Consider the following 12,177-nt stretch of genomic DNA (forward strand, 5'->3'; position numbering starts at 1 on the left):
CACTTCCTAGGCCAGCCAAACGTTTCCCATTTTGGAGGTCTTTGCATATACATGCTGCCTTTAGTTCTCAGTGAAGATGTACTTTCCTGTTAGCTCAAATTTCTAAGTTTCCACTTCATCTATCCATTCATTCATTTTTACCCCGAGCTCTTAAGCAAGAATTGTCAGGTTTGTTTCTGAAATTGAGCCCCTCTCCTCTAGACCTCGCTCCCCATGACAGACACATGCTCCAAGGGCAGCCTCCCTTCTTGGACACAGGAACCAGTGGCTCTTCTTCACCCTCACAGCATTTCCAGTTCAGTTCATTTTAGGGACACTTAGTGGGCATTTAGGACACACCAGGGAGATGCTGTTGGGATTCTTAAACCCCACCCCACAGTTAGCTGGCAACAATCAGACATGCTCTGCCCCACAGTTACCTGGCACTATAAAGGGGGCTGCTTGCCCCCTCCTCTCTCTTTTGCTCTCGGTCTTTCCTCCCCATCCCTTCCCCGCATTCCAGATGCTCATGGCCTGCCTTTACTTCTCTACTAATCTGCTCTCTCTCTGCCCGTACTACCCTCTTAACTCCCCTCCCCATGTCCTGAATAAATTCTATTCTATACCATAATGTCGTGTGGCTGGTCCCTCAAGGGGAAGAGATGCCCAACATGGCTCTGCCAGAGGGACCTCCCTTGCCCCCCATACCTCACCAGACCTCCACAGAACATACCACCTCCCCTTTATCTTTTTCCTAACAGATGCTCTGTCATCTGTGCCCTCTAGGGGATAGGACACTGAGGTATGAGGGTTAGGTAATGCGTGTTGGTGGGCTCTGTAGAAAATGTGGGGTTCATGAATGAAAGACTGAGTAACGGAGGAAGAAAGAGCTTGTAGCAGCAAAATGGCAGACTCACTAGTGGCCTGCATGGCAGTCCCCCGTGGAAGTCTCACGTTTTGTTTGTTTGGTTTTCTCTTGTTCTTTTTAAAGACATGATTTCTTTTAACCCGTGTAATCTTCCATCTTAACTGTTCCAGCTGCGGCTGGGGTTAATCCAGATCCTTCTGTCTCTAAGTCCCAAGCTCTTCACCAAGCTTGGGTAAAGGTGATGTTGTTTGGGTTTTTGTTTGTTTGTTGTTGTTTGGGTTTTGGTGTTTTTTTTTTTTTTTTTTTTTTTTTTTTTTTTTTTTTGGTTTGGTTTGGTTTGGTTTTCCAACACTGGAAATTGAATTCAGGGCCTTGTACGCTCTAGGCAACGAGCTATTTCCTGGCCTGTATGGTTTTTCAAGGGAAGGTATATAGGTACCAGGCAGAAAGTAGTTTCATTTGGGCCATGTTTGTTTTTTTTTAAGGATAGCCCTTCTGGAATGGTGGATTCTTCACCTTATCTCATGTTCAGGGGGTGAGAACTGTAGACTAGTGTGGGTCTAAAGAAGACAGAGCCTCCCCCACTTGGGAGGTAAACACAAGATCAGAAGTTCAAGCTCATCCTCAGCTACACAGGGGATTTTACACAAGCCTGAGCTACATTAAATCCTGTACATAAAACAAACAAACAGGAAAAGAGAGAAAAGGAGGCAAAATCAACCGAAGTGCTAGGGTTGGTTAACGTGACTGGTATATGGATTTTGCTGTGGTCAGCGTTTCCGGCAAACATTCTTCCATGTGTCTTTTTCTCATAACTTGGGACTAGGCGGTGCTCTAGACGGGAGGATCTGTGCACTCCTAACTATCTTTATTGTGTAGTGAATCTGTAAGAAACAGAGCGGACAGGAACCAACAGAAATCTCTGAGAATGGGTCTCAGTGTTGGGGAACTCATACACATTTTCTGCAAAACTAATAAAGGATAAGAGGAGGGGTGTCAAATCATCACGTTGTACCCTATAAACATATGCAATCATTACTTGTCACTTAAAAACAAACTTTAGCAGGACTGCCCATGCATGTCCAGAAGAACACTGTTGAGCAAGAGGCAAAAGGGTATTGAGTTTGAGGCCACCCTAGGCTATATGGTGAGTTCCAGGGCAGCCTGGATAACATAGTGTGACCCTATCTATCTCAAAAGAATAACTTAAAAAATATAAACTTGTCAGCTAAGAGCACATCAGACTCTTACATCTAACAGTCTAGGCCAACCCAGAATGTCCTCTGGATAAAGAACACTCCCCAGACACAGCCAGCACAGTACCCTCCTTCCAAGTGAACAGAAAGTTCTTTCTTAAAGAGAGATGGGACCATTCACTCCCAAGGAATACACATTATTTCCGGAGCTCTGTGTAAAATGGGGAAGGGCAAGAAGTGACTCCTCCTGCCCTCTACATGCCCAGGAGTCCACAAGAGAAAGACAAACATTCTTGTAACTCCAATCTCCACCTAGCCTCCAGAAGGCCTTTTAAGTTTCTGAAATGACACAGCTTGTGGGTAGCCTGCCTGGGACACTTCAGTGGGATCAAAGGATGAGGGAAGGCGGGGTGCTTGGTCAGACAGATAGGCAACTTGGCTGGCTCAGCCACCTCCCTCTGCTATGGGTCTCCCTGCCTCTGTGCCTCAGGAAAGTGTTGGACCAGACCAGGGCTTCTTAACCCTCTGAGAATCTGGTCAGTTAGAACTCTTCCAGTTTTTTATTTAATATTTACTGCAACAGAAATGTGCGCTTGATTTTCTTTAATGTGACTGAACAGAGAAGACAACACAATTTTAACCTGTACAACTTGGCTGCATTTAGTGACTATCATTACATCTAAAATATTTTCACTCTCCAGAAGAAAGCATGTACCTACAACCCTTTATTTTCTCCTCCTGGCCCTAGCAACTACAGAGTGACTATATAGTTTGCCTAGTCTGGATATTGTATGTAAACCACAGGCTCTTTGCTCTTGTTTTGATTAACATATGGTTTCTTCATTTTCATGTCTGAACAATGTTCCATCAGGTACCACGTTTTGATTATGCATTCATCTGCATATTTATTTATTTAGATTAAATAGTTTTTCAGTTTATTCAGTTGATTCTGAACTTGCTTTGTAGATTATCTTTTTTGTTTTTTTTATTTGTTTCTCATACCACACATCCCAACTGTATAGCTCCCCCCCCCCAGTTCTGCCCAGTCCCTCCCACCTCCCCTTTCCACTAGATCAACTCCTCCCATCTTTCTCCTCCCCAGAAAGATCAGGCCTCCCAGGAACATCAGTCAAACATGGCACAAGAAAACAGTAATACCAGGCACAAATCCTCACATCAAGGCTGGGTGAGGCAACCCAGTAAGAGGAAAGGGGTCCCAAGAGCAAGCAAAGGAGTCAGAGGCACTCTTGCTATCAGGAATCCCCCCACTTGAAAAAAAAATCCCAAAGCCAACAAACATATATGCAGAGGAACTAGCACAAACCCACATGGGCTCCTTGATTACAGCTCCAGTCTTTGTGAGGCCCCACTAGCTCTGCTTATATGATTCCGAGGGTCATGCTCTCCGGGGGTCCTCAACTCCCACAATTCCTTGTCTCCCGCTGTCCCAGGGGTTCCCTGAACTTTGAGGGGAGAAACCTGATGGAGACCATCCAGGTTCCCTCTCCACTCATCGTTTGCCTGGTGTCTCTGCATTCATTCTCGGCTTCCACAGGATGCCGCTCTGATGACAGATGGGGCTGAGCACCCAGCCCGGAGCTTAGCCACAAGCGTGGCAGAACAGCATTAGGAACCATCTCATTGTTTGTTTTCTTAAATCCATTCTTCTGCATGTTTATTTTTAAGTTTTGGTTTGGTTTTTCTTTTTTCCTTTTTTAAAAGACTTATTTGTTACATGTGAGTACACTGTAGCTGTCTTCTGACACACCAGAAGAGGGCATCGGATTCCATTACAGATGGTTGTGAGCCACCATGTGGTTGCTGAGAATTGAACTCAGAACCTCTGGAAGATCAGTCAGTGCTCTTAACCATTGAGCCATCTCTCCAGCCCCATGGTTTGGTTTTTCAAGACAGGGTTTCACTGCGTAGCCCTGGCTGTCCTGGAACTCACTCTGTAGTCCAGGCTGGCCTCAAACTAACAGAGATCCACCTGCCTCTGCTCCATGACTGCTGGGATTGAAGGTGTGCACCAACACTGTCCAGCTTTATTTTCAACATTTTATCATTTATTTATTCATTCATATTCAAGACAGGGTTTCTCTGTATAGTCCTGGCTGTTCTGAAACATGCTCTGTAGACCAGACTGGGCTCAAACTCAGAGATCCTGTTGTGAAGCCTCCTGTTTTCTGGGATTAAAGCAATGTGTCAACACCACCCAGCTCATTTGTTACTTGTGTGTCTGTGTGTGTGGGCAAATGTACCACAGCACATGTGTGGAGGCTCAGAGGACAACTTGCAGGAGTCAGTGTTCTGCTTCCACCATGTGGGACCCAAGGACCAAACCCAGGCATCAGGCTCTGTGGCATTGGCTTTCACCCCTCTGAGCCATCCCATAGGCCCCAATATTTTATGTTGCACATTATTTCCCATTCAACCACACGAATTCCCTGAAGCTCACTCACATACCCATGGGTGGGGGTAGCACAAGGCCAGTGTGCCTTGGAGCTAGAACTGGGTGTCCTAAAAACAGATCGTACGTGCCGGGCAGTGCGGCAGACAGGACCAAGTGCATCTTGAGAACTGCAGGAGGAGAGCAACTAAACATCAGAGGACACAGAGTTGGAGGTGGGCCACCCAGGTAAGAGTCCAGTAGACAGGATTGGTGGCAGCCACTCCAGACAAGGATACAACAGGTACCAGAAGGAGGAGGTGAGGAAGGTACAAATTAAAGGCATTTAATTTTTTATTTAGCCAGTGAGGCTCCTTCAGCCTCCTCCCAGGAGCCAACTTTGAGCAGTTTCCTCCAGCCCAGGGAAGAGCTGCTGCTGGCTGGGTTTACAGAAGTTGTGATATAAGCGCCTGCTTCATGTCCTTCTTTATCTCCACCCAGAAAAGCCTGAAGTATTCTGTCAGCTACTCTTTTCAGAGGTTAAACAGCCTCCCTGGATAAAAGCCCACCCAACTGACTCATAAATTTCTCAGGAGACAGTCACCTCCCAAAGCTGGAGACAGGGTCACCTGACCTCAAGCCTCTCACAGATGGCTCACCCTCTGGCTCCCCGCTTCCTTTGCACCTCTAAAGACATTTGCCTCGCTCCCTGGTTATACCCATGCCTCCCTGCATCTGGCCACCCACATACAAAGCTCATTTGTTCTCCACAGCTGGCCTCACATCTGGTTGCCACCCTTATTGAAGTTGACATCAGGCCACTGTCCCCTTACAGTACCCTTGCTTTGCTGACACTCAGTGGGACCTTACATTATTCTCAGCCCTGAAGACTGCTAGATGCCATTTGCAGAGTGGACTCCCTCTGTCGTCAGAGACGACACACAGACCACTTCTCCCAGCCTCAAACTCGCCCCCCTTTTTTCAGTTCCTTGAGTCAAAGTCTTTCTATGTAACTCCAGGATGGTTCTGAATTTCTGTTGTAGCCCAGGCTAGCCTCACACTACATGTCTTTGGCTTAGCTTGTGCTAATGTGTCACTTCTGCCAACCTGGGCTGTCATCTTTAGGGCAGGGACAGGGTCTACCACAGGTTGCTATCACTTTCTATCCCATCCCTGCAAAACAGTTCTGATCTCTTATCACATAGATTCCATTTTTCCCCCATGAGGAGGATGCACCAGGGAACAGGGCCTTGCTTTCCAGTGAACCCTGTTCTTGGAATGGGATGTCACACAAAGACTGTGGTGGGTGGGGTGGAGGAGAGGGGCTCAGAGGGGCATCATCATGCTCCGTGGTAGTTCCCCCACACCCTCAGCATCCGTGGTGGTTGGAGGAGCTCTCCTCCCATGCATTAGTACCCAAGGCAAAAACCATAAACCACACTGGAGTGATTATGAGAGGTTCTTACTAAGACTTTTCTAAGAACGAGAGTGCTCCAGGCAAACAGAGCTCCAGCCTCGGCTGCTGTGGAGGACATGCCCCCAGACAGATGGACACCAAGTTCTGGGGCTCTGTGCCAAGGGTATCCACAAAAAAACCAACCAAACAAAAAACCACCAAAAAAGACAGCCTTTCTGTCCCACCTCCCACCCTTCAGGTTCTAGTCACAGACTGCCTGCTGAGGACAAATCCAGGCTGTGGGAACAGGTTCATCTTGGGGACCTCTATCCTCTACGTTATCAGGTACCTGAGGAGATACCTAGATGCACCAGGAGCACATTTTTCTGGAGCGAAGGGCTAGGTATGGGGGGGGGGGAAACTGAATGAAAACCTCTGATATCCTTCTAGGTTAGAGTGTTTGCCTAGCATGCACTAGGCTTTAAGTTCTATCTCCAGTACTGAAGGGGGGGAAAGGGAAAAGGCATTATCAATGGGGGCTGAGGGTGAGACTCAGCTGGTGGAATGCTTGTCCCAGCTTCACTCCTAACACCTCAGAAAGCTGGTGTGCCTGTAGTCTCAGCACCATCATTCTCTGCTACACAGTGAGTTTGAGACTACCCTGGGCTACATGAGACCCTATCTCAAAAGTGAATAAATAAAAAACTCGACATGGCTCAGTGCGTAAAGGCACGTGCTTCCAATTCCATAGGCATGAGGTCATTCCCTAGAATCTACATGGTGAAAGGAGAGACTGGCTATAGCAGACTGCCCTCTGGTCTCCTGATGGGTAAGCACACACATACATACACGTGCATGCCGTGCACACACACGTGTGCACACACAGAGACACACAATAAATGTAATTTATAAAATGAATTTTTGAGAAAAAAAAGTTAGCCAGGCATGGAGCCATATACCTTTAATCCCAGTGCTTGGCAGGGAGAGGCAGGTGAATCCCTGTGAGTTTCAGGCCAGCCTGACCTACATAGTAAGACCCTGTTTCAAAATAAGTAAGTAAATATTTTTCTGAAAAAAAAAAAAAAACAAAATAATAAAAGCTCTAGACCTGAGTCTCCTCCTGTCTGTGCAGCCTGGCTCAGTGCCTCTTCCGAGTGCTACATTTTCTCTTACAGTGTGGGCTCAGTACTTACTACATCGATTTTCCAGGATCAATTCAAGGAGAAAAAAAAGTGTCATCCAGAAGGATTCTAAACCCTGCACAGATGAAAGGGATTACAGTTAAGGCCCGGAACACTCAAATCCACTAGATAACTTCTCTTTTAAGCAGCTTGGTAGACTTCCCAGAGATGTGCCCGTGCTAATTGCAGGAAGCTGTGAAATGTGTTCCCTTATATGGCAAAAGGGACTTGTCGAATGTGATTAAGAATCTTGAGATCCGAAGATTATCTCAGATCATCCACTGACCCCTTTATCAGAAACTCACTAAAGAGAGGAGGAGAGCCAGGGTCAGAGAGGGTCCTGGGGTGAGGCCAGCACACTGTGGCAGCCCAGAGCCAGGAAAAGCCACAGACTGAAGTTGAAATAGGCTAGAACAGGTTCTTCCTAGAGCCCCTAGGAGGAACACACTTTGTCAGTTTGAGTTAACCACTCCAGACCTCTGACCTCTGGTTGTTAGATGAGGCATTGTGTGGCCGTTTGTTTTAGCATTAACAAGAAGCCAGGCAAGGTGCTGCAGGCCACTGATCTCCAAATTTGGAAGGTGTCATCAGAAGAATCAGGATCTCATGGTCATTCTTAACTATATAAACAGTTTGAGGCCGCATGGCCCCCTGTCTCAAAATAAATAAGATAAAATAATCTTAGGCCTGGAGAGATGGCTCGGCATTTAAGGGCACACACTGGTGTTGCAGAGGACCTGGTGCCTGGTGTGAGCATCCACATGGCAGCTCACAACAGACTGTACTCACGTCCAGGGGATCTGAGTCCCTCTGTCTTCCTCTGGCTCCTGCACACACATAGCACACCAGCTCATGCAGGTTCTCACATGTACACAGAAATCAAAAGTAAATAAATCGTTTTAAAAAATAATAAGGAGCTGGGGGGGGGGATGGCTCAGCAGTAAAGAGCATTGGCTGCTCTTCCTGAGGACCCAGGTTCAATTCCCAGCAACCACATGGCAACTGACACCATCTTTAACTCCAGTTCCAGGGAATCTGACATCCTCGTCTGGCTTCCAAGGGCACCAGGCACACATGGATCATAGACATATATGCAGGCAAAACACCCATACACATAAAACATATAAACAAACATTTAACAAAATAGTAAACTAGTATCTCAGGACCACACCCTGTTAGAATGATGTTTTGTTTTCATATGACATAGAACTCGCCATTTTTAAGTGTAGAGTTGGGTGTTTTTTCACAAGTTTTCACTCAGTTCATTCACAAGGCTGTACAATCCTTACCACTATACAATTCTAGAACATTCCCATCACCTTAGAAAAACCTTACACCTGTTAGTCATTCCCTATTCCCGCCCCCATCCTACTACCCACAAACCACCATTTTTTTATCTCCGCAAATGTGCCTATTATGGACATTTCATATATATGAAACCACACAACATGTAACCTTTTATGTCTATGTAATGTGCTCAGGGTCCTTCTAAAAAGTATGTACCTCATGAATATTTTTTAAAATCGCTTTATATTGTATGTGTGGACATCCCATAGCCACATGCAGAGGTCAAAGGACAACTCGCCGGAGTTAGTTTTCTCTTCCACCGGGGCTTGAACTCAGGTCATCAGGCTTGGTGGCAAGTGCCTCTCCTGTCTGACCCATCTCAATGTCCCCCTTTTTAAATCTCTTTTTAATGTTGAATGGTATTCCATTGTATGAACACACTACATTTTATTATTTATCCATTCATCTGTTGATGGGCGTGGCTGCTAATACTGCTGTGAACATTTGTACACAAGCCATTGTATGATGTATGTTTTTATTCTTTTGGGTATAAAACCTGAAGTAAAATTGTTAGTTTATTGTGGTAACTATAAGTTTGACTTCACTCACTCACTCACCCATTCATTCATTCATTTTGAGATAAGTTCCCAAACATAGCATAGACTGACCTTGAGCTCATTATGTGGCTATGAATGACCTTGAACATCTATCTGCTCCTCCTGTCTGCACCTCCCCAGAGCTTGGATTACAGGTTCCGGGTTTGAACCCAGGGCTCCAAGCATAACAGCTATGTATTCTGTGGACTGAGACACATCCTCAGCCCTACGCTTAACTCTCTAAGGAACTCCTAGACTGCTCCCCACAGCAGCCACTCCACTGTGCCAAGTCTGGTTTCCTCCGCCCTTGAGCATGTATTTTCTGTTTCCATATGTGGCTGTGTTCTTACACAGCCATGCTTATGTTTTTGTTTTCAAGGTATCTCTGTGTTGTCCTGACTGTCCTGGTATTCTCCATATAGTCCAGGCTGCCTCAGACTCCTGCCTGTCCTGGTTCCCTATGTTTTTGTTAGTTTTAAATTATGTTTTGGAGTGGGGAGTGTGCAGGTGCCTGGAGGGGCCAGGAGAGCGTGTCAGAGTTCCCTGGAGCTGGAACTACAGGCAGCTGTGAGTGGGTTACCTGAGTGGACGCTGGGAGTGGAACTCAGACCCTCAGGAAGAGCAGTATCCACTCTCAACATAGACGTCTCTTCAGTCCCTACTGTTCATTACTATTAATCTGAAGGAGGCTGGCAGAGGGGAGTTTCCATGGTGACTTCCTTAATGACCAAAAGCGGAGACCACGCCTACCTTTAAGTTCTCTCTAGTGCTGCCAAGCCTCCGGATTCTGGCTACTCCCTAGGGTCTTAATTACAAAAAAGTTCAGCAAAGCACTTGAGGCCTGTGTAAGTTGGCCGGGTTTGAGGGCAGCCCCAGGGTGAGTTAGAATGGCCTGAAATCTCTAGAAGGGAACCAGAGGGAGAAAATCCAGAGGTTTGGGTAAATGAAAGGCATGTCCCAGGACACCTTGGGTATCAGGGGTCTGGAGGCAGATGGGGTGGTCCCTACCTGGACAGATCTGCCACTTGAGAAATAGGGCCATTCCTGTCAGACCTGTTGGGGGAAGGGAAGGAACCTGCCCGTGAGGAGTCACACAGGCGGGTGCCCTAGGCCTGGTGGCACACACCCTCTTGGGCTACCCAGAAGACAACAAGTTTTCCACTGAGGCAGGAAGAAAAATTTTCCAGGAGCCCTGGGCTCCCTGTCGACAGGGAAATGTGTGTTGTCAGATCTGTGTGTTGTCAGACGCCAGGAATTCCAGCAGTAGGGCTGCATTCCCGAGGGCCAACATGCTTGGTGTACAGTGAATGACTTATTAACATGCTGCCCCCAAATCCACTACTCTGGCATCCTGACTATTTTCATCTAAAGCCTTTGAAGAACAGCAGATGCAAGGAGAGCATGTTGACCTTCCTCCTTCTTAAAAGTAGCAGGTGAGCGATTAGGGGAAGATAGCTCAGTGGTAGAATGCCTGTCTAGCTAGCCTGCACTGAGTCCTGAGGCTCAGCCCCAGCACGTGTGAGCCAGGCATAGAGACATACAGCTGTAATCCCAGCACTCTAGAGACTGAGGCAGGGGGATTGATTGTTCAAGGCCACTTAAGGCTATTTAATTGTCCTTAAAGAATAATATTAATTGAAAAATGTCTCCTTTGTCCCAGAAGGGTAGTGCCATTCCTACTGTCTGGGATGGGACTGTGAACCCACGGAAACCTGTACAAACCTCCTCCAGTTCACCATTACCTAACGCCACCCAGCTCACCCTTCCAACCCATGCCTCTTTGCCTTATGACATTTTCCTAATCTACTACATTAGTCCAATTCAGTGCCGTGGCAACGAGCCTTCGGGTCCTTACGCATTCTCCTGTGCTACACTCAGCTGCTATCACTTTGCGTGCCTTCTCCTAATAATCTGCCTTACTTCCATTTCATTCTCAGCCCCAGCACACCAACTTCAGGGCAGCAGAGGTAAACCCTTCTCTCCCCTACAGCTGTAATGACAACGAAGACACTGCTGGCGATGTCCTCCACACGTGAGCTGTGCCCACCGACACAAGGAACAGCTCTGTGCTCTTTGCACCCACACATCCATCACTGTCATCCTTACAACAGCTTTGTAGGAAGGCCCTATCCCTGCTTTCAGTGAGCACATCCAGACTTATGGGATGAGCGGCTTCACTGAGAGGACCCAGCTGCTAAGTAACTGGCCTCCTCCCCGGGAGTGTGGCTGTGGCCGCTGCCAGGACTGCCCAGGAGGCAGTGATCCGGAGTGCTTCTCCATTCGAAATAGGGGCCCTAGCCAAAAAGAGACAGGGCTTTAAGCTCCTGGAGTCCTGAGTCACAGCTGCTGACCAACTTCACTGCGGACTACGGGACTACGAGCCTGGTTCTGGGAGTCACTGCTGATCTTGGCTTCCTGTGACTCTAAAGCCGGTCTGAGCAGGAGATTTCAAGGGTGGGTGGGTCGGGGGAGGGGTGGAGGATTTGGAGAGCTGGAGTCTTGTGGTCTGATGGAGCAGGCAGGAAAGTGCATTTTATGGTGCCCCTATGCATAGGCAAATTGGAGGACGGGGGCTGGTCCAACTTCTTCACCAGCTACAAAACCCAGAACTTATAAGTACAGAGTTCTCCCTAGTCAAAAAGGTGGGGAACAGAAGGGAATTCAGGCCCACGGGGAACCCACCCATCATCGGTAGCTTTTCCTGGGAGGCCAGACCCAGCTTATGTACTGCCATACCTCAGGAGCTGGAGTGGACATATGAGCCTGAGACTAGCAGAAAAAGTCACAAGGAAACAACAGATGGACTCAACTATATAAATATAGTTGAAATTTCTAGAAAACTCCCTTCCAAAAGAGTAAAAATGTATGAGGAATAAAAAGGTGGCATCGAGCGAGACAAGCAGGACTATAAATTCCAGCTCATGGGAGGCAGAAGCGGGAGGATTTTGAGTTTAATGTCAGCCTAAGCAACAGTGAGGCTCTGCCTCCAAACAAACAAACACAGTATCGGTAGCATATTGGAAGTGCTACTTCCAACAAGTAAGGCAGAGTTAATACAGTTGTAATTATCTACCTGCCTGCTGCTGTCTGCTCGGCTAGATGCACTATGCAACTTCATCAAGAAAGCACTGCTTAGGGCTGAGGGTGGAGCTGAATGGTTGGTGTGCCTGCCTAGCATATACAAAGCCTTGGCGTTCAGTTGATCTCTAGCACCACATAAGGCATGGTGGCCACACCTATCACCCCAGCAGTGGGGAGGTGGAAACAGGATCACAAATCCAAGAC

The sequence above is a fragment of the Micromys minutus genome (assembly GCF_963924665.1).
Source record: "Micromys minutus genome assembly, chromosome: 10".
NCBI classification, from domain to species: Eukaryota; Metazoa; Chordata; class Mammalia; order Rodentia; family Muridae; genus Micromys; species Micromys minutus.